Raw genomic sequence first — 22,723 nt, 5'->3', positions numbered from 1 at the left:
ACACACTCGCCCCTCTCTCACACACGCACTCCCCTCTCCCACACACACTCCTCTCTCCCACACACACTCCCCTCTCTCACACACAGACTGCCCCCTCTCCCTCAGACCCACTCCCCTCTCTCACACAAACACTCCCCCTCTCCCTCACACACACTCCCCCTCTCCCTCACACACACTCCCCTCTCTCTCACACACACTCCTCTCCCTCACCTCACACTCCCCTCTCCCTCACACACAGCCGCTCCCCTCTCCCACACACACACTGCCCACTCCCTCACACACACATTCCCCTCTCCCTCACACACACTCTTCTCTCACACACACACTTCCCCCTTGCTCTCACACACACTCCCCCCTCTCCCACACACACTCGCCCATCTCTCACACACACACTCCCCTCTCCCACACACACTCCCCTCTCCCACACACTCCCCTCTCCCTCACACACTCCCCTCTCCCACACACACTCCCCTCTCCCTCACACACTCCCCTCTCCCTCACACACTCCCCTCTCCCTCACACACTCCCCTCACCCACACACACTCCCCTCTCCCTGACACACTCCCCCTCTCCCTCACACACAGCCGCTCCCCTCTCCCTCACACACACTCCCCCCTCTCTCACACACACTCCCCTCTCCCTCACACACGCTCCCCTCTCCCTCACACACGCTCCCCTCTCCCTCACACACTCCCCTCTCCCTCACACACTCCCCTCTCCCTCACACACTCCCCTCTCCCTGACACACTCCCCTCTCCCTCACACACAGCCGCTCCCCTCTCCCTCACACACTCCCCTCTCCCTCACACACTCCCCTCTCCCTCACACACTACCCTCACCCACACACACTCCCCTCTCCCTCACACACTCCCCTCTCCCTCACACTCCCCTCACCCTCACACACTCCCCTGTCCCACACACACTCCCCTCTCCCTCACACACTCCCCTCTCCCACACGCACTCCCCTGTCCCACACACACTCCCCTCTAAACCCACACACACTCCCCTCTCCTTCACACACTCCCCTCTCCCACACACACTCCCCTCTCCCACACACACCCCCCTCTCCCTCACACACTCCCCTCTCCCACACACACTCCCCTCTCCCTCACATACTCCCTTCTCTCACACACACTCCCCTCTCCCTCACACACTCCCCTCTCCCTCACACACTCCCCTCTCCCTCACACACTCCCCTCTCCCACACACACACCCCTCTCCCACACACACTCCCCTCTCCCTGACACACTTCCCTCTCCCTCACACACTCCCCTCTCCCTGGCACACACTCCTCTCCCACACACACTCCCCTCTCCTTCACACACTCCCCTCTCCCACACACACTCCCCTCTCCCACACACACTCCCCTCTAAACCCACACACACTCCCCTCTCCCTCACACACTCCCCTCTCCCTCACACACTCCCCTCTCCCACACACACTCCCCTCTCCCACACACACTCCCCTCTCCCTCACACACTCCCCTCTCCCTCACACACTCCCCTCTCCCTCACACACTCCCCGCTCCTTCACACACACTCCCCTCTCCCTCACACACTCCCCTCTCCCTCACACACCCCTCTCCCACACACACTCCCCTCTCCCACACACACTCCCCTCTCCCACACACACTCCCCTCTCCCACACACACTCCCCTCTCCCACACACACTCCCCTCTCCCACACACACTCCCCTCTCCCTCACACACTCCCCTCTCCCTCACACACTCTGCTCTCTCACACACACTCCCCTCTCCCTCACACACTCCCCTCTCCCACACACACTCCCCTCTCCCTCACACACTCCCCTGTCCCACACACACACCCCTCTCCCACACACACTCCCCTCTCCCTGACACACTCCCCTCTCCCTCACACACTCCCCTCTCCCTCACACACTCCCCTCTCCCTCACACACGCACCCCTCTCCCTCACACCGTCCCCTCTCCCTCACACTCCCCTCTCCCTCATACACTCCCCTCACCCACACACACTCCCCTCTCTCACACACACTCCCCTCTCTCACACACACTCCCCTCTCCCTCACACACGCTCCCCTCTCCCTCACACACTCCCCTCTCCCTCACACACTCCCCTCTCCCTCACACACTCCCCTCTCCCTCACACACTCCCCTCTCCCTGACACACTCCCCTCTCCCACACACACTCCCCTCTCCCTCACACACTCCCCTCTCCCTCACACACTCCCCTCTCCCTCACACACTCCCCTCTCCCTCACACACTCCCCTCTCCCTCACACACTCCCCTCTCCCTTACACACTCCCCTCTCCCTCACACACAGCCGCTCCCCTCTCCCTCACACTCCTCTCTCCCACACACACTCCCCTCTCCCTCACACACTCCCCTCTCCCTCACACACTCCTCTCCCTCGCACACTCCCCTCTCCCTCACACACTCCCCATCTCCCTCACACACTCCCCTCTCCCTCACACACACTCCCCTCTCCCTCACACACAGCCGCTCCCCTCTCCCTCACACACACTCCCCTCTCCCTCACACACTCCCCCTCTCCCTCAAACCCACTCCCCTCTCTCCCTCACACCCACTCCCCTCTCTCCCTCACACACACTCCCCTCTCTCTCACACACTCCCCTCTCCCTCACCTCACACTCCCCTCTCCCTCACACCCAGCCGCTCCCCTCTCCCTCACACACTCCCCTGTCCCACACACACTCCCCTCTCCCACAGACACTCCCCTCTCCCACACACACTCCCCTCTCCCTCACACACTCCCCTCTCCCTCACACACTCCCCTCTCCCTCACACACTCCCCTCTCCCTCACACACACTCCCCTCTCCCTCACACACAGCCGCTCCCCTCTCCCTCACACACACTCCCCTCTCCCTCACACACTCCCCCTCTCCCTCACACAGCCGTTCCCCTCTCCCTCACACACACTCCCCTCTCCCTCACACACACTCCCCTCTCCCTCACACACTCCCCTCTCCCTCACACACTCCCCTCTCCCTCACACACTCCCCTCTCCCTCACACACTCCCCTCTCCCTCACACTCTCCCCTCTCCCTCACACACACTCCCCTCTCCCTCACACACAGCCGCTCCCCTCTCCCTCACACACACTCCCCTCTCCCTGACACACTCCCCCTCTCCCTCACACAGCCGTTCCCCTCTCCCTCACACACACTCCCCTCTCCCTCACACACTCCCCTCTCCCTCACACACTCCCCTCTCCCTCACACACTCCCCTCTCCGTCACACACTCCCCTCTCCCTCACACTCTCCCCTCTCCCTCACACACACACTCCCCTCTCCCACACACTCCCCTCTCACACACACACCCCTCTCTCACGCACTCTCCCCTCTCCTTCACACACACTCCCCCTGTCTCACACACACTCCCCCCTTGCTCTCACACACACTCCCCCCTCTCTCACACACACACTCACCCCTCTCTCACACACGCACTCCCCTCTCCCACACACACTCCTCTCTCCCACACACACTCCCCTCTCTCACACACAGACTGCCCCCTCTCCCTCAGACCCACTCCCCTCTCTCACACAAACACTCCCCCTCTCCCTCACACACACTCCCCCTCTCCCTCACACACACTCCCCTCTCTCTCACACACACTCCACTCTCCCTCACCTCACACTCCCCTCTCCCTCACACACAGCCGCTCCCCTCTCCCACACACACACTTCCCACTCCCTCACACACACATTCCCCTCTCCCTCACACACACTCTTCTCTCACACACACACTTCCCCCTTGCTCTCACACACACTCCCCCCTCTCCCACACACACTCGCCCATCTCTCACACACACACTCCCCTCTCCCACACACACTCCCCTCTCCCACACACTCCCCTCTCCCTCACACACTCCCCTCTCCCACACACACTCCCCTCTCCCTCACACACTCCCCTCTCCCTCACACACTCCCCTCTCCCTCACACACTCCCCTCTCCCACACACACTCCCCTCTCCCTGACACACTCCCCCTCTCCCTCACACACAGCCGCTCCCCTCTCCCTCACACACACTCCCCACTCTCTCACACACACACTCCCCCTCTCTCACACACACTCCCCTCTCTCTCACACACACTCCCCTCTCACACACACACTCCCCTCTCACACACACTCGCCCATCTCTCACACACACACACTCCCCCCTCTCACATAGACACACACTCCCCTCTCCCTCACACATTCCCCTCTCCCTGACACATTCCCCTCTCCCACACACACTCCCCTCTCCCTCACACACTCCCCTCTCCTCTCCCACACACACTCCCCTCTCCCTCACACACTCCCCTCTCCCTCACACACAGCTGCTCCCCTCTCCCTCACACACACTCCCCCCTCACTCACACACACACTCCCCCCTCTCACATAGACACACACTCCCCTCTCTCTCACACACACACTCCCCCTCTCTCACACACACTCCCCTCTCTCTCACACACACACTCCCCTCTCACACACACCCTCCCCTCTCTCTCACACACAGTCTCCCCCCTCTCACACACACACTCCCCTCTCTCACACACACACTCCCCTCTCTCACACACAGTCTCCCCTCTCTCTCACACACAGTCTCCCCCTCTCACACACAGACTGCCCCCTCTCCCTCAGACCCACTCCCCTCTCTCACACAAACACTCCCCCTCTCCCTCACACACACTCCCCTCTCCCTCACACACTCCCCTCTCCCTCGCACACTCCCCTCTCCCTCACACACTCCCCATCTCCCTCACACACTCCCCTCTCCCTCACACACACTCCCCTCTCCCTCACACACAGCCGCTCCCCTCTCCCTCACACACACTCCCCTCTCCCTCACACACTCCCCCTCTCCCTCAAACCCACTCCCCTCTCTCCCTCACACCCACTCCCCTCTCTCCCTCACACACACTCCCCTCTCTCTCACACACTCCCCTCTCCCTCACCTCACACTCCCCTCTCCCTCACACCCAGCCGCTCCCCTCTCCCTCACACACTCCCCTGTCCCACACACACTCCCCTCTCCCACAGACACTCCCCTCTCCCACACACACTCCCCTCTCCCTCACACACTCCCCTCTCCCTCACACACTCCCCTCTCCCTCACACACTCCCCTCTCCCTCACACACACTCCCCTCTCCCTCACACACAGCCGCTCCCCTCTCCCTCACACACACTCCCCTCTCCCTGACACACTCCCCCTCTCCCTCACACAGCCGTTCCCCTCTCCCTCACACACACTCCCCTCTCCCTCACACACACTCCCCTCTCCCTCACACACTCCCCTCTCCCTCACACACTCCCCTCTCCCTCACACACTCCCCTCTCCCTCACACTCTCCCCTCTCCCTCACACACACTCCCCTCTCCCTCACACACAGCCGCTCCCCTCTCCCTCACACACACTCCCCTCTCCCTGACACACTCCCCCTCTCCCTCACACAGCCGTTCCCCTCTCCCTCACACACACTCCCCTCTCCCTCACACACTCCCCTCTCCCTCACACACTCCCCTCTCCCTCACACACTCCCCTCTCCGTCACACACTCCCCTCTCCCTCACACTCTCCCCTCTCCCTCACACACACACTCCCCTCTCCCACACACTCCCCTCTCACACACACACCCCTCTCTCACGCACTCTCCCCTCTCCTTCACACACACTCCCCCTGTCTCACACACACTCCCCCCTTGCTCTCACACACACTCCCCCCTCTCTCACACACACACTCGCCCCTCTCTCACACACGCACTCCCCTCTCCCACACACACTCCTCTCTCCCACACACACTCCCCTCTCTCACACACAGACTGCCCCCTCTCCCTCAGACCCACTCCCCTCTCTCACACAAACACTCCCCCTCTCCCTCACACACACTCCCCCTCTCCCTCACACACACTCCCCTCTCTCTCACACACACTCCACTCTCCCTCACCTCACACTCCCCTCTCCCTCACACACAGCCGCTCCCCTCTCCCACACACACACTTCCCACTCCCTCACACACACATTCCCCTCTCCCTCACACACACTCTTCTCTCACACACACACTTCCCCCTTGCTCTCACACACACTCCCCCCTCTCCCACACACACTCGCCCATCTCTCACACACACACTCCCCTCTCCCACACACACTCCCCTCTCCCACACACTCCCCTCTCCCTCACACACTCCCCTCTCCCACACACACTCCCCTCTCCCTCACACACTCCCCTCTCCCTCACACACTCCCCTCTCCCTCACACACTCCCCTCTCCCACACACACTCCCCTCTCCCTGACACACTCCCCCTCTCCCTCACACACAGCCGCTCCCCTCTCCCTCACACACACTCCCCACTCTCTCACACACACACTCCCCCTCTCTCACACACACTCCCCTCTCTCTCACACACACTCCCCTCTCACACACACACTCCCCTCTCACACACACTCGCCCATCTCTCACACACACACACTCCCCCCTCTCACATAGACACACACTCCCCTCTCCCTCACACATTCCCCTCTCCCTGACACATTCCCCTCTCCCACACACACTCCCCTCTCCCTCACACACTCCCCTCTCCCTCACACACTCCCCTCTCCCTCACACACTCCCCTCTCCCACACACACTCCCCTCTCCCTGACACACTCCCCCTCTCCCTCACACACAGCCGCTCCCCTCTCCCTCACACACACTCCCCCCTCACTCACACACACACTCCCCCCTCTCACATAGACACACACTCCCCTCTCTCTCACACACACACTCCCCCTCTCTCACACACACTCCCCTCTCTCTCACACACACACTCCCCTCTCACACACACCCTCCCCTCTCTCTCACACACAGTCTCCCCCCTCTCACACACACACTCCCCTCTCTCACACACACACTCCCCTCTCTCACACACAGTCTCCCCTCTCTCTCACACACAGTCTCCCCCTCTCACACACAGACTGCCCCCTCTCCCTCAGACCCACTCCCCTCTCTCACACAAACACTCCCCCTCTCCCTCACACACACTCCCCTCTCACACACACACTCCCCTCTCACACACACTCGCCCATCTCTCACACACACACACTCCCCCCTCTCACATAGACACACATTCCCCTCTCCCACACACACTCCCCTCTCCCTCACACACTCCCCTCTCCTCTCCCACACACACTCCCCTCTCCCTCACACACTCCCCTCTCCCACACACACTCCCCCTCTCCCTCACACACAGCCGCTCCCCTCTCCCTCACACACACTCCCCCCTCACTCACACACACACTCCCCCCTCTCACATAGACACACACTCCCCTCTCTCTCACACACACACTCCCCCTCTCTCACACACACTCCCCTCTCTCTCACACACACACTCCCCTCTCACACACACCCTCCCCTCTCTCTCACACACAGTCTCCCCCCTCTCACACACACACTCCCCTCTCTCACACACAGTCTCCCCTCTCTCTCACACACAGTCTCCCCTCTCTCACACACACACTCGCCCCTCTCTCTCACACACACCCTCCCCTCTCTCACACACAGTCTCCCCCCTCTCACACACACACTCCCCCCCTCTCTCTCACACACAAACACACACAGTCCCCTCTCACACTCTCCCACATCCCGACAGACCCCACACAGTAACACAGTCAAAGTAAAAGTTGCCATAGTCCCAGACGCCCACAGGCTGCATCACCCTTTGAGAGAGGGGGGGGGGTTTAGCTCTGATTTAACCCGAGGGTCACCACACCTCACAGGGGCAGGGTGGAGAAGGCGGGGCTTTTATAAATAGGCAACGCCGGTACGGGGAATTGAACCCGCGCTGCTGGCCTCGCTCTGCGTCATGAACCAGCCCTCCGGCCCCCTGAGCTAAACCGGCCCTCACACTCCGATGTCCCTCACGCTGACTCAGACCGTAACACCCTCCAAGCCACTCCGCGATCCCTGCAGCAACCCGGATATGCCCCAGACACCTCTACACGGCATCCATCGCAACCTGCACGCCTCACCCCACCCCACCGTCAGGGCCAAATGGTCATTGCTGTGTTGTCCGTGGCAGCTTGCTGCACGAACATTAGCTGCCGCGTTCCCTCGGCAGTGAGTGCAACCTGGAGGGCATTCCATTGGCCGCGAAGGACGCTTAGCGATCCGAATACCTTTGGGCTAGTTTGCCCACCTGTCCGCGGGGGGTCTTGGTGCCTTGGCTGTTGCAGTGTTCGCTGAGGCAGCTGTCCTGACTGCAGTCAAGCACAGCTCCTGACGGCACGCTGAGGAGATGGAAGATAACATGATTCTATCTCACACATTCCATTCCCACACCGCGACCCCAACGCCGCGCTGCTCACAGTAACATCAATATCCCGGCTCCCTTCTGCACCCTGGCGCCGAAAGAGGAGGGCCATTCGGCCCCTTGTTCTGCTCTTCAACTCGACCTTCCTCGCGTCCACTTCCCTGCCCTTTTCTCACAGCCGTGCATTCCCTCGCTGATCAAGAATCTATCTAGCTCAGCCTTAAATATACCCCACAGCTTTGTCTGAGGCGAGGAATTCCAAAGGCTCCCAACCCTCCCGAGGGAAGGCGTTCCTCCTCATCTCAGCCTGAAATGGGCTCCCCTTTATTCTGAGTCTCCGCCCTCTGGTCCCAGACTCTCCCACGAGCGGCAACATCCTCTCCAGCGTTCACCCTGCCAAAGGCCCCTTAAGAATCCTCTAAGTTTCAATGCGATCACCTCTCATTCTTCCCAATTCCATTGAGTAGAGTCCCAACCTGTTTAACCTTTGCTCGTACAGCAGTCCCTCCATACCGGGGATCACCCTAGTGAACCTTCTCTGAACCCCCCTCCAATAAAATAATATCTTTCCCTTAAATCAGGAGCCCTCCAGTGCTCCCGCTGTGACCTCACTAGTACCGTGTCCAGTCGGAGCAAGAAACGAGGGCCAACATTTTTGTGTCGATCTGCAAATTTGGCTGCAGTGCATTCGCTTCCTTCCCTCCATGGTCGGCACGGTAGCACAGCGGTTAGCACCGTGGCCTCACAGCGCCAGGGTCCCGGGTTCGATTCCCGGCTCGGGTCACTGTCTGTGCGGAGTCTGCACGTTCTCCCTCCCGTGTCTGCGTGGGTTTCCTCCGGGCGCTCCCGTTTCCTCCCACAAGTCCAAAGACGTGCAGGCTACGGTAGCACAGTGGTTAGCACCGTTGCTTCACAGCGCCAGGGATCCAGGTTCGATTCCGGACTCGGGTGACTGTCTGCGGCCCCTGCATGTTCTCCCCGTCTCTGCCTGGGCTTGCTCCGGACACTCCGAAAGACGTGCTGTTAGGTGGATTGGACATTCTGAATTCTCCCTCTGTGTACCCGAACAGGCGCCGGAGTGTGGCGACTAGGGGCATTTCACAGTAACGTCATGGCAGTGTTAATGTCAGCCTACTTGTGACAATAATAAAGATTATTATTATCCCCACTCGCTGTTTCCTGCCCATTGGCCAATTCTTTGTCCATGTCATTATACCACCTCCAACACCATGGGCTCTTATCTTAAGACTTAACCTTTTGTGAGGAACTTTGTTGAACACCTTCTGGAAGTCGGAGTACAACACATCTACTGGGTCCCCTCTATTCACTCTGATTGAGGCTTCCTCGAAGAAGCTCAAATACATCAGGCAGACACAATTTCCCTTTCGCGAAGCCATGCAGACACTGCTGGATTAGATTATGGTTTTCCGAACCTGCTGATATCACTTCCTTAATAATTGATTCCTAGGCAGCACGGCGGCCCAGTGGTTAGCACTGCTGCCTCACGGCGCCGAGGTCCCAGGTTCGATCCCGGCTCTGGGTCACTGTCCGTGTGGAGTTTGCACATTCTCCCCCGTGTCTGCGTGGGTCTCGCCCCCACAACCCAAAGATGTGCAGGGTAGGTGGATTGGGCGGCACGGTAGCGCAGTGGTTAGCACAGTTGCTTCACAGCGCCAGGGTCCCGGGTTCGATTCCCGGCTTGGGTCACTGTCTGTGCGGAGTCTGCACGTCCTCCCCCGTGTCTGCGTGGGTTTCCTCCGGGGGCTCCGGTTTCCTCCCACAGTCCAAAAATGTGCAGGTTAGGTGGATTGGCCGCGATAAACTGCCCATAGTGTCCAAAATTGCCCTCAGTGTTGGGTGGGGCTGCTGGGTTATGGGGATAGGTTGGGGGCTTGGGTAGAGTGCTCTTTCCAAGAGCCGATGCAGACTCGATGGGCCGAATGGCCTCCTTCTGCACTGTAAATGCTATGATTCTATGATAAATTGCCCCTTAATTGGAAACATTTGTAAAAATTGATTCCAACATTTTTCCAACAATAGTTGATAAGCTAATCGGCCTCTCGTTACCCTCGTTCTGCCTCCCTCCCTTCTCGATTTGGGGTCTCACATTGGCAGTTTCCCAAACCTCCAGTACCTCTCCACAATCAAGGATGTTTGGAAAATCTCATCCAATACATGCACTGTCTCTGTCGTTACTTCTTTCCGGATCCCAGGATGCAAGCCTATATGTATTGATGTATGTTGCAAATAGCTCGGGCCCAAACACTGATTCAGCGGGATCCCATACGGGGAAAAAAGAACAATACTCCACATTTGGAGTATTGTGTACAGTTCTGGTCACCTCACTATAGGAGGGATGTGGAAGCATTGGAAAGGGTGCAGAGGAGATTTACCAGGATGCTGCCTGGTTTGCAGGATAGGTCTTATGAGGAAAGGTTGAGGGAGCTAGGGCTTTTCTCTTTGGAGCGGAGGAGGACGAGAGGTGACTTAATAGAAGTTTATAAGATAATGAGGGGGATAGATAGAGTGGACGTTCAGAGACTATTCCCTCGGGTGGATGTAGCTGTTACAAGGGGGCATAACTATAGGGTTCGGGGTGGGAGATATAGGAGGTAGGTTCTTTACTCAGAGAGTGGTTAGGGTGTGGAATGGACTGCCTGCTGTGATAGTGCAGTTGGGACACTTTAGGAAGCTTCAAGCGGTTATTGGATAGGCACATGGAGCACATCAGAATGACAGGGAGTGGGATAGCTTGATCTTGGTTTTGGACAATGCTCGGCACAACATCGAGGGCCGAAGGGCCTGTTCTGTGCTGGACCGTTCTATGTTCTATTCCTCCTCTCTTTCCGATCTGCTAGCCAATTCTCAATCCATGCCAATACATTGCCCCCAATCCCACGCGCGTTAATATCGCACGCTAATATCTCTTCTGTTGGGACTTTATCGAAAGCTTTCTGAAAATTTCCAAATATACCACATCCGCTGGTTCTCCCTTGTCTCTTCTACTCGTCACATCCTCGAAAAACTCCAGTAGGTTTGTCAAACAGGATTTCCCGTTCAAAGATTAGGGGGTGGTTTAGCACAGGGCTAAAGACTCTGCAGCAAGGGAGCTCTGCAGAGCGTGCTGGGGACAGATTCGATCGCGTCTTGTTCAATCACTCGCTGAAGGGAAACTTTTGTCGGGCTCGGTGGGAAAAGGCAGGGGCGGCGAGGGGCGGTTTGTCTCGCAGCGGGCCAGCATGGGCGTGATGGGCCGAATGGCCTCCCAGCTATAACCGTTCTCCGATTCTAACCCCTGCTAGTGCTTTCGGGGGGGCGGTGACGGCCATGTGTGGGCAGGTATGTGCGAAACCAGACACTCAGTGGCCGAGAGAGGGGAAGGTTGCAGATTCAGACAAGGTCCGGGGAGCTTCAGTAGAGCGCCCAGCGTGGGTGGGTTACTCCACACGGGAACACATTGTGCTGGGAATTTCCCGTTCCTTCATTCTGGACCCACTGAATTGAGCAACTTTGCACATCAGTGATTATCAGAAATGCCTATAAACAAAACCTGTCTGGATCAGTCCAACGTCTGCTGTGACAGGCTTTTCGTTCAAACTCTCCAGTTCAAACACTTTCAGCGGGATTCTCCGATCCCCCCCCCCCCCCCCCCCCCCGGCCGGGTCGGACAATCCCCGGGGGGGGGGGGGGGGGGCACTCCTTCCTTCCGCGCCGACCCCTGCAGGGCTCCGCCGTGGCCGGCGCAGAGAAGGCAACACCCCGCGCACGCGCCAGAATACGAAGGCCGGTCTGCGCAGGCGCGGGACCACGCCGGCCCGTTGGCACATGCGTGGACTCGCGCAGTCCCTTCAGTGCCGGCTGGCGCGGTGCCAACCCGTGCCGTCCACCTAGCCCCCGAAAGTGTGGAGGACTGGCCAAAAACTGGGCGGCCACTCCGCCCATCAGCCCAGCAATGCGAGGGGGGCAATCCAGCTGGTTAATATTGATGAAGAGGAACAGAGGCCCAGTACCGGGCCCAGGGGACTGTGTACTTCCGTCTCGGCTAAAAAAAACACCAGTCACTCCCTGCTTTCCAGACCTTAGCCATTTTCCCATTCATCGTCTCCCCTTTAAACACGAGTTTCAGTTTGTGACGTGCCGGGTTTATAGGTCGGGTTTCTGCAATGGAACACGGGGCCACCCTTTTCACTCAGATATTGGGTGTACAGACACCATGAACGAGGGATGTTAGGCACATCTTATTGAAGGGATTTGGGGTAAATATTAGTCCTGTGAATGTGGATATTGGGTGACTGTTTAGGTATGATATTCAGCACAGAATCAGGTCAGTCGGCCCAGCCTGTCCATGCTGGGCTTCCAGCGCACGACAGCCTCCTGTCACTTTTCCTCATCTAAATCTACCATCCATCTCCTTCCTCTTCATCTGTTCGTCTAACTTCCCCTTAAATTAATTCATTCACTTCAACCACTTCCTGTGGCAGTGAGTTCCATGTTCGTTAATGGTAACCCCCACTATCAACATTCCGGGGGTTACCATTGATCAGAAACTGAACTGGACCCGGCCATATAAATACGGTGACTACCAGGGCAGGTCAGAGGCTGGGAGTTCTGCAGGGAGTAACTCATCACCTGACCCCCCCCAAAGCCTGTCCACCATCCACAAGGCACAAGTCAGGAGTGTGATGGAATGCTCTCCACTTGCCTGGATGAGCACAGCTCCAACAACACTCAAGAAGCTCGACACCATCCAGGACAAAGCAGCCCCGCTTGATTGCTCCCCCTTCCACAAACATTCACTCCCTCCCCCACCGACGCACAGCGGCAGCCGTGTGTCCCATCTACAAGATGCACTGCAGCAACTCACCGAGGCTCCTGAGGCAGCACCTTCCAAACCCACGACCTCTACCATCTAGAAGGACAAGAGCAGCAGATACCTGGGAACCCCACCAATAGGCGACACGTTTAGATAAAGGATCTGGATCGGCACAGGCTGGGAGGGCCGAAGGGCCTGTTTCCTGTGCTGTAATTTTTTTTTCTTTGGAGGTTTCCCTCCAAGTCACTCACCACCCTGACTGGGAAATATATCGGCCGTTCCTTCACTGTCGCTGGGTCAAAATCTTGAAATTCCCTCTCTAACTTCACTGTGGGTTTACCTACACCACAGCGGCTCCAGTGGTTCAAGAGGGCAGCTCACCACCATCTTCTCGAGGGCAATTAGGGATGGGCAATAATGCTGGAGTAGCCAGCGGCACCCACATCCTGTCTATGAACAAAAGCTCCCCTGAATTCCTGTTTGGACCTCTTGGTGGCTATCTGATATTGACGGTCTCTAGTTGTGTTCTTCCTGTCATGAATCTACCTAGCAACAGCAGTAAACGAATTTAACAAAACATAATCGGATGCAAGATGGCCAGAAATATGTAGAAATCTGCCTAGAGACAGCAGTAGCCAGGATTCAAAAGGCCCCAAATGAGATATGTCTCTCCCTATATGAAGATTAAGATTAAAAATCAGGCATTAGAACATAGAAAAATACAGCACAGAACAGGCCCTTCGGCCCACGATGTTGTGCCGAACCTTTGTCCTAGATTAATCATAGATTATCATAGAATTCACAGTGCAGAAGGAGGCCACTCGGCCCGTTGAGTCCGCACCGGCTCCCGGAAAGAGCACCCGACCCAAGGTCAACACCTCCATCCCATCCCCACATTAATAGCTTGTGAGAAGAAGCAGCTTATAGGCAATTGGGGAGATCAGTGAGGTATACATATATAAATGTCCAGTCAAGGAAGTAGATTGAGGCAGACAGCCGAATACCCAGAAGGGATAATCAAAGCGGAACAAAGGTATAATTGGTCAGGCGATCAGAAGCCAGGGAAGCAGTTAGCATCTAGCAGTCTTAGAAAGAGGACCCAGTTTACCTGCTCGATGCCTAGAGGTCAAGATTACATGAAACAAACCTCTAACTAAGTCTTAGAGCCAGGGTAGTGCAGAAAACCTCCATGGTGGCAGTTTTAAATATCTTCATCGGACCAGGAAAAGAAGTTTCCCAGTCTCGAGTATCATCCCTGTAATGCGCGATAACCATTATATAACTTGGATGTCGTTTGGGGAAATGGGGAAGTCCTACGGAGTTCGGGTATCGTTGATATATTTTGGAACAAGTGGCACATTTTTATAAAGACCCCTATTACGTTACCCGGGTGACCGAGATCTTTGAGCGAATGTGCATATTGTTCTGTGGGAATATTGGTTTGGTGGGCACTTCAATGGAACATTGTGTTGCTATGCATTCTGCAAGACAACAGTGGATTAATATTCCTCCTGCCAATTGCAAATTTTGCAATTCGGTCTGCCTCTTTCAAACCAGGATGGTGGTTCAATGTGTACCCGGCCAATAGGGATTTTTCATAATGTATGTCCTGTGTGATGAATGTAGAAATTTCAGAGATATGTGCATTTGGTGAAGTAGGGGGGGTTAGGGTGTGTTTGACTGCCGCTGTCATGTTTATTAAGAGGCTCTGGGTTTGAAAAACAACAAAGGTTTTAGGAGCCAGGGGTGCAATTAGCCATTGGAAAAAGCTTGGGCTGATGCAATTTTGTTTTGATTAAGGGGATTCCCCGGGGAGTTCAGCTTGGTGAGATGATGTCACTGCTGGGTGGAGCTAAGGCGTCAGGCATTTTGAGAAAGCATTGTGATTCAGCCTGAAGCTGAGACCAAGTAAGGCAGTTTGTCCTCACTATAGGCTTGTCAGAAGATAGTGGGCGGGATTCTTCTGTACTCGGCGGGGCGGGCAACTCCGGTGGGACGGAGTGGCGTGAAACACTCCGGCGTCGGGCCGCCCCAAAGGTGCGGAATCTGCTGCACCTTCAGGGGCTAGTCCCGCCCCGGTGTGGTTTGCGCCCCGCCGACCGGCGGGGAAGGGCCTCCGCCGGCCGGCACGAGTTGGCGCAAGCGCGGGAGCGCCAGCGTGTGCTGGCGTCATCCCCGCGCATGCGCAGAGGGCTTCGCTTCTGCACCGGAAATGGCGGACCGGTACAGCCTCCGGTGCGGAAGGATAGAGTGCCCCCACAGCACAGGCCCGCCCGCGGATCGGTGAGCCCCGATCGCGGGCCAGGCCACCGTGGGGGCACCCCCCGAGGCCCGGCCCCCCCAAGAACCCCGGAGGCTGCCCGCGCCACCAGGTCCCACCAGTAAGGGACCTACTCCAATTTACGCCGGCGGGACTAGCACAAGACGGGCGGGATTTCGGCCCATCGCGGGCCTGAGAATTCAGGCAGCCCCGGGGCCCGTTGAGTCGCGCCGGACCCCGCCATTCTCCGGTGCGGGCGGCGCGACTCATTTCGGGCCGATTTTTGGGGGGCCGGAGAATTTGGAGGGGGGGGGGCGGGATTCACGCCGACCCCCGGCGATTCTCCGACCTGGCGGGTGGGGGGGGGGGGGGGGTGTCGGAGAATCCCGCCCATTAAGTGTATTTAAAGCAGTGCCGACTTGTCTGAGGATGGGGTGGGGGGAGCTGAAACAAGCCATTTGAAAACAGCTTTGGAAGCCAGATTTCATTTGGGGTTCGGACGGGAGTCAGATATGTTCTGTAGAACAGTGTCAAGAGATCTCTTTCTTAAAGAATAACTGCGCAAAGTAGGTCTTCCTCTGTGCCATTGATATTTAAGTTGGATTGAGAGCCGAGATGGTTTATTTCCCTGTTGTTTAAGTGGGAATATAGATAGCAGTTAAGGGTACTGTATTCTCTGTATTGAATAGATTGTTTAAAGGGTAATTGTAAGCTATTTACTGATGTAAGGTTAAAGATATTTTAATACTGTTTGAGCAATAAGGTTTGTTTTTTAATAAGCAGATCTCTATTTTGCTCAAACTCGCGCCTGTCTTACAAAATTAAAATAAATTATTGGGGTTTTGGGTCGAGAATCCTAGCCACTGTTGGGGTCTGGTCTGAGATCGTAACGCCCGTCAGTGGAAAATATTCGGAATCGTCAGGGTTCCGAGGTTCAGTTCTGCAGACGGGCTGGATATTTAGATTTGGTGGTGATAATGCATTCCTTCGTGTTTGGGAGATTGAGGGCGAGATGTTTACGATGTTGAAAATGGGGATGAAGGTTTGATACATACGGGAAAATATTTCTGTCTGAGGGAGACGGGGAAATCAAGATCAAAAGGGACATGATCGTAAAACGGTAGCCGAGACATTTGGGAACAGAATTTGGCAATATTCCTACCCGGGGTGCAAACGTGGAATTTCCTTCACTCTGCCCGTGGGTGCTGGGAGAGCTGGGGGCTTTTAAGACTGAGCCGTGTTTGGTGGAGAGGATCGAAGGGTACGGGAGCGCAAGGTAGGGAAATGGAGTCGGTGCCAAACGATGGTCGGAACAAAGGGCGGAACAGATCGGAGGGGCTGAACGGCGGCAGCTGCGACTTAGCGGGGTCCCGCTCTCCCCTCCGTCGAGCCGGAAGCTGGTAGGTTCGAGACCCGCTCTGGAAACCGAAGCGGGTAATCTTGGCTGATGGCGGGCGGTGGTCGACGGTGCTGCCTTTTTGGGGGGGGGGGGGGGGGGGGAGCGGGGTGTTTCTGCTGAGCGCCGCCAACAGTTCAAAGGTGCGAATTTACCCGGCCGTCGCTGTCGGTGGGATCTTGCTGTGCACCGATTGGCTGCTGCGGTTCCTTCGTTCGAATGGCGCCCACGCTCGGAAAAGGCTGTAAGCCCGTGGCGGGACGCCCTGAGGCCATGAAAAGGTGCCGTACAAATGCAGGTGTTCCTGTTGGATTAGTGTGCGTCTGGCGGTGCACCCTCAGCGAGTCGCTCTCGGTCGATTTCAGGGCTAAGCCCGTTCCTCATGCTCTGCTCCACGGCGGTCTCCGTGTGTCCAGCTGGTCCCCGCTTCCCTGCCGCCGTGGATCGTCGTAGGTGGCGCAACAGCTCCCCCTGGTGTCACACTCCGACAGACACGGCTGCGATGGTTCCTGGAGGTTGTACAAGTGCCAGAACAAGGCCGGGAGCTTTGGCTACCCTCTTCCCACATCCCTTCGGCGTTGCTCGCCGGGGAGCCCCCACCCCGCTAGGGGGGGGGGGGGGGGGGGGGGTGGGCCACCTCCAGCAGGATTGGAAGATCCCGGAAAAATCTGGCCCAAGTCTCTCAGTTCAGGTGGACATCAAAGTTCCCCCGTGGCGCCGTTCAAAGGGAGAGACGAGAATTACCCCGGTGTCCGGATCGCCATCCCTTAGTCGACACCGGCATCAGATTAACCCACCCCCCCCCCCCCCCCCCCCCCCCCCCGCCGCCCAGCAAGTTGGTGTTTGTGGGATATTGTGCTGCACAAAATGGCTGTCGGGCTAACAACTTCAAAACATACTTAATTCACGGCGTGTAGAGCATAGAGGTGCTTCTGACAGACGTAACGGCTCAGTTCGGCCTACTTGCCTAGGCCTCCCGTACATGCTCCCTTTCCGTCCTATTTCACCTCCTCTCCTTCTTTTCCCAAGTGGCGCACTGTGAACGGTCAGTCTACCCCTGGACCAGAATCTCCCACTTCCGGCTCCCACCAGGACCCGTTGGCCACTGAAGCATCATCCGTGACGCGGTCTCTCCCTCGTGCATTCATCCAGTTCCCTAGATTTCAGGAATTTTATTCCCCTCCTTAGCTGCATCGACATTGTTCACCTCAGCCACTCCCTGGGGTAGCCCGTTCCAAATTCTCAGCACCAAAGATCTGCTGAGTTCCTAACTGCGACTAATTTCCCCTCGCCCTCCCTCCGTTCGTTCCTGGGGTGTGGCTGGGCCAGCGTTGGCTGCCCATCCCTAAGTGCCCTGGACCCTGAGTGATCTCGCTCGGCCACTTCGGAGGGCAGGTTAGCGTCAGCCACATAGCCGCGGGGCCTGGAGTCACCTGTAGGCCAGGCCGGGCAAGGACGGCAGAATTCCTTCCCCAAAGGGGGGTGTTGGTGAACCAGGTGTTTTTTTCTGACAATTGGTGGTAGTTGCCATGGCGACGAGACTTGCTGTCGATTCCAGATTTTATTAATTGAATCCGCCTTGATCTATTCAGCCCACCCAAGGTCCGACTCCCATCAAGATGGCCGATCTGGATAAACCTTCCTGCACAGGACTTCCACCCAAATTCCACCTGGAACAATAAATGGGAATGCTGGTCTCAAACCCAACTCTCCTCCCGATCCCCTCACCGGCACAATCTCCCGTGCAGCCGCCTGCCGCCTCTACTGATGGACTAGCAGCCAACTGGCCTTCTCCCCACACTCATACTGAACTCCCCTTGAGCTTTTTAGATGTGCGAACGCTCGAGGCGGTTTAACCGGACCATTCAGACCTCGCACGTTCCACGTTACTTTACTTACCAGGTGCTTCTGACCACCCCCCGCCCCCCCCCCCTCCGCTAAGGTCCACCATCCCCCACCTGGCACAGATCCCACCAAAGCATCCGGCTGCCCGATTGCTTGGGCCCATCCAAAATGGCCGCCCCCTCCAGCTTCCCCTAAACCCAGCCGGAAAGTCCTCACCAGTTTCCTCCCCTCCCCTCCCCTCATTCAAAATGTCCCTCCCACACTCCCCTCCGCCCCTCTTTTTGATGGGAACAAAGTTGTCCGCCTCCTCCCCCTCCATCATGTTTCCCGCCCTTGAACGTCACCCAAGGTTTAGCCGGGGACTGCACCCCAAACCAGGCCTTGTTCCGAAACAGTGCCGCCTTGGCCTTATTAAACCCCGCCCGCAGGCTGTTGGCGCCTAAATTGCCCACCGCGCCTTCGATCCAATTTCCTAACATCTCCCGGGCCTCACACAGGAGTGGAAGAGATGTCCCTCGACCTTCCGACGACCGGGTGTCTGTTTCCCATCTTTGTTTGCACAATTTCCCCAACAGGCTGCCAAAAAACAAAACCCAAATGGCATTGGTGCAGAACCGACAGATGGAGAGTTAATCCTACCTGTGATGGTCAGCACAGACACGATGGCCGAGGGCCCCCTCTCTGTGCTGTAAAACTCAACGACTCATTCCATGTTGGTTGTCCAGTGAGGGCAGGTGAGTTTTGCCTGGATGCTCCCACTGCTGCTTTTCGAAGGCTGTGTAAAAAGATAACCCAAAATGGAGCTTTGCTAAGTGTTTCGAGTCTTTCCTTTTAATTTCTCTTTGTTCCCGTTTCTTTTACTTTAATATGTTGGGTCCATGGACCCGGAATGCGCCTTTAAGCAGAGGACACGAGCTGAAGCGGCCTGCTCATCAGGACAGTGTGTTCCTAGGATCTGTATTCCTGGAGAGGTTAGAAAACACTTGGTGGCGCCGGGCGAGTCTTAAGAAATAGCTTTGGAGGAAGTAGATTCAATTAGTTGGTTGGCAACCTGTGGGTTGGCCTGGCACAGTGTTCTGCCTGACAGTGTTCTGCCTGGCAACAGTCACTGATTGGTTCCTGCGTGATGCTTCTGCAAAGCCGGGCAGAAGTGATTAGGCCTTGGAGGAAGAAGGAACTCTCTCGCTGCTGAAGTAAAGGACTGCTTTATTGTTCTGAGGCCAGTGACTGCCTGGTACATCTTTACTATTTAAAAACAATAAATTTAGAGTACCCAATTCATTTTTCCCCCCCAATTAAGGGGCAATTTAGCACGGCCAATCCACCTACCCTGCACATCTTTGGGTTGTGGGGGTGAGACCCGTGCAGACACGGGGAGAATGTGCAAACTCCACACGGACAGTGATCAGGGGCCGGGATCGAACCCGGGTCGTCAGCGCCGTGAGGCAGCGGCACTAACCACTGCGCCACCGTGCTGCCCCAGGCACATCTTTACTGTGTAGGTGAAATGACCTTGAATCTACAGAGAAAGTAGACAGCCTTGCCAGAGAAAATCACCTTGAGCTTAGAAGGAAGAAGTTATTGAAACGAAAGCTTGAACTCCTGAAAGACTTTAACCGGGAGGCAACCTGGTGCATCAGAGATCCTTTACCCTTATTTTCTTCCCTGTCCACCATCCTTTCCCTGTCTGGGTGTGTAAATATATTCTTTCTAAAGGAAGGGGATCAAAATTGATGGCCTTGGGAGATCCTCAAGTGTCAACATAGTTGGGCATCCCCTGCAATCACTGTAGCTTGACAGAGTGACTCCAACAGGACATTCAGCATCTCAGAAAAGTGCAGCTCGAGGGTAATTCTGGTCATTTTGATGGTTAGGGTTTTTATCAAGGCGACAAGCACATCGGAGCAAAATGCAAGCTCGCTACGGAAAATATAAGCCCAAATATCAGCGCAGATATTTCAATGAACCTGGTTGGAATCGATCAGCCTCATAAATGGTGGGTGGCAGCTTGGAAGCGGTACGCGCTGTGAGACGGAAGATGTTTAGGGCTTACTTCTCCAGTCATTAGACACTGGATAACGCAATCAAGGCTTGATTAAGTACCAGCTCGCTGTGTTTCAAACGTGTCTTTCAAATGTGCGAACCACAACCGGACCTAAATGATGATCTGTCGCAGGGTTCGAAGGCGTTCCGATCGGCAATAGAACCAGAAAATGACGGAAAAACACAGGGCCTGCCAGCATCCTCGGAGGGAGAGACAGGGTTCAGGTCAGCTCTGAGTCAAAGAGCAGAGTGGCAGTCTCAATTAACTTAAACTCCCCTGCTTCACACACACAATTGGAAGGTACCAAGCTAGATCAATATCAGTGCGTTGGCAGGCTGCAGGATAGTCTAATTAACTCCTCCTTTAGACGGGCTACCGGTTCAGAGACCGTGATGGAGTCCACTGTTCACCCTGTCACTAAATCCCGAGTGATTACCAATGAGTTGGATGTGTGGGCCAAATGGAGTAGTACAGGCAATTGAACACTAGATGTCTCACTATCAGGACCTAGATCAATAGCTTTCCCGCTCTTTCTGAAGGAGTGTGTATCAGTAGTGTAGAGAGAACAGACATGGGAAAGCTGGAGAACTTATTAGTCATCAAAGTATTGTATAATTTAATTAGTTATACCTACAATTGTTTATTTGTTTTACCAGTTGAGCACAATATTAATTTATATTACTAAATGAATTAGTCTATCTTTACAAGAAGGTTACTGCTCATTTCAACAACTTGACTGGTTCAAAAGAGTAATATATATATATTAATATAACAGGGGTACAGAGGGACCTGGGTGTCCTTCTCCATAAGTCACTGAAGGCTAGCATGCAGAAGCAGCGAGCTATTAGGAAGGTTAATGGAATGTTAGCCTTTGTCACAAGAGGTTTCGAGTACAGGAGTGAGGCCTTGCTTCAATTGTATAGGAGCTTGGCTAGACCTCACCTGGAATGCTTTCCGCAGATCTGGTCCCCTTTCCACAGAAAGGATATTATTGCCATAGAGGGAGCGCAGCGAAGATTCGCCAGACGTGTTCTGGGGATGGCGGGATTGTCTTATGAAGAGAGACTAGGGCAAAGTATAATAATCTTTATTAGTGTCACAAGTAGGCTTACATTAACACTGCAGTGAAGTTACTGTGAAAAAACCCCAGTCGACACCCTCCGGCGCCTGTTCGGGTACACAGAGGGAGAATTCAGAATGTCCTATTCACCTAACAGCACGTCTTTCGGGACTTGAAGTGGAAACCGGAGCACCCGGAGGAAACCCACGCAGACACGGGGAGAATGTGCAGACTCTGCACAGACAGTGACCCAAGCCGGGAATTGAACCTGTGTCCCTGGCGCTGCGAAGCAACAGTGCTACCCACTGTGCCACCGTACCCCCCCCCCCCCCCATAGGCCTGTATTCTTTAGAGTTTCGAAGAATGAGAGGGGATCTCATTGAAACCTACAGAATACCTGAAGGAATAGATGGGGTTGATGCAGGTAAGATGTTTCCCTTGGTTTGGAGTCTAGGAACGGAGGGTACAATTTCAAAATAAGGGAGAACCCACTTAGGATCGAGATGAGGAGAAATGTCTTGACTGGATGGTTGTGAATCTTTGGAACCCTCTACCTCGGAGGGCTGTGCTGTGGAAGCTCAGTCATTGAGTATGTTTAAAGCAGAAATTGATAGATTTCTGATTAACAATAATGTAACAGGTTCTGGGGATCGTGGGAGTAGAAGGCATTGAAGTGCTCAATCAGCCATGCCCTTACTGAATGGTGGAGCAGGCTTGATGGGCTGAATGGCTTCCTGTTCCTATGAGACAGTGCAGCGAATCGCTGGTGCCAATTTAAATTTACCGCTGAACACAAGAACGGTTGTTTGGCCAGAATTCGAAATGTCTTCAGCTCGGGCAGCACGGTGGCGCAGTGGGTTAGCACTGCTGCCTCACGGCGCCGAGGTCCCAGGTTCGATCCCGGCTCTGGGTCACTGTCCGTGTGGAGTTTGCACATTCTCCCCGTGTTTGCGTGGGTTTTGCCCCCACGACCCAAAAGATGTGCAGGGTAGGTGGATTGGCCACGCTAAATTGCCCCTTAAGTGCAAAAAATGAAT

Source organism: Scyliorhinus torazame, chromosome 31 (genome assembly GCF_047496885.1).
Source record: "Scyliorhinus torazame isolate Kashiwa2021f chromosome 31, sScyTor2.1, whole genome shotgun sequence".
Taxonomy (NCBI): domain Eukaryota; kingdom Metazoa; phylum Chordata; class Chondrichthyes; order Carcharhiniformes; family Scyliorhinidae; genus Scyliorhinus; species Scyliorhinus torazame.
This window is presented reverse-complemented; position numbering follows the sequence as displayed.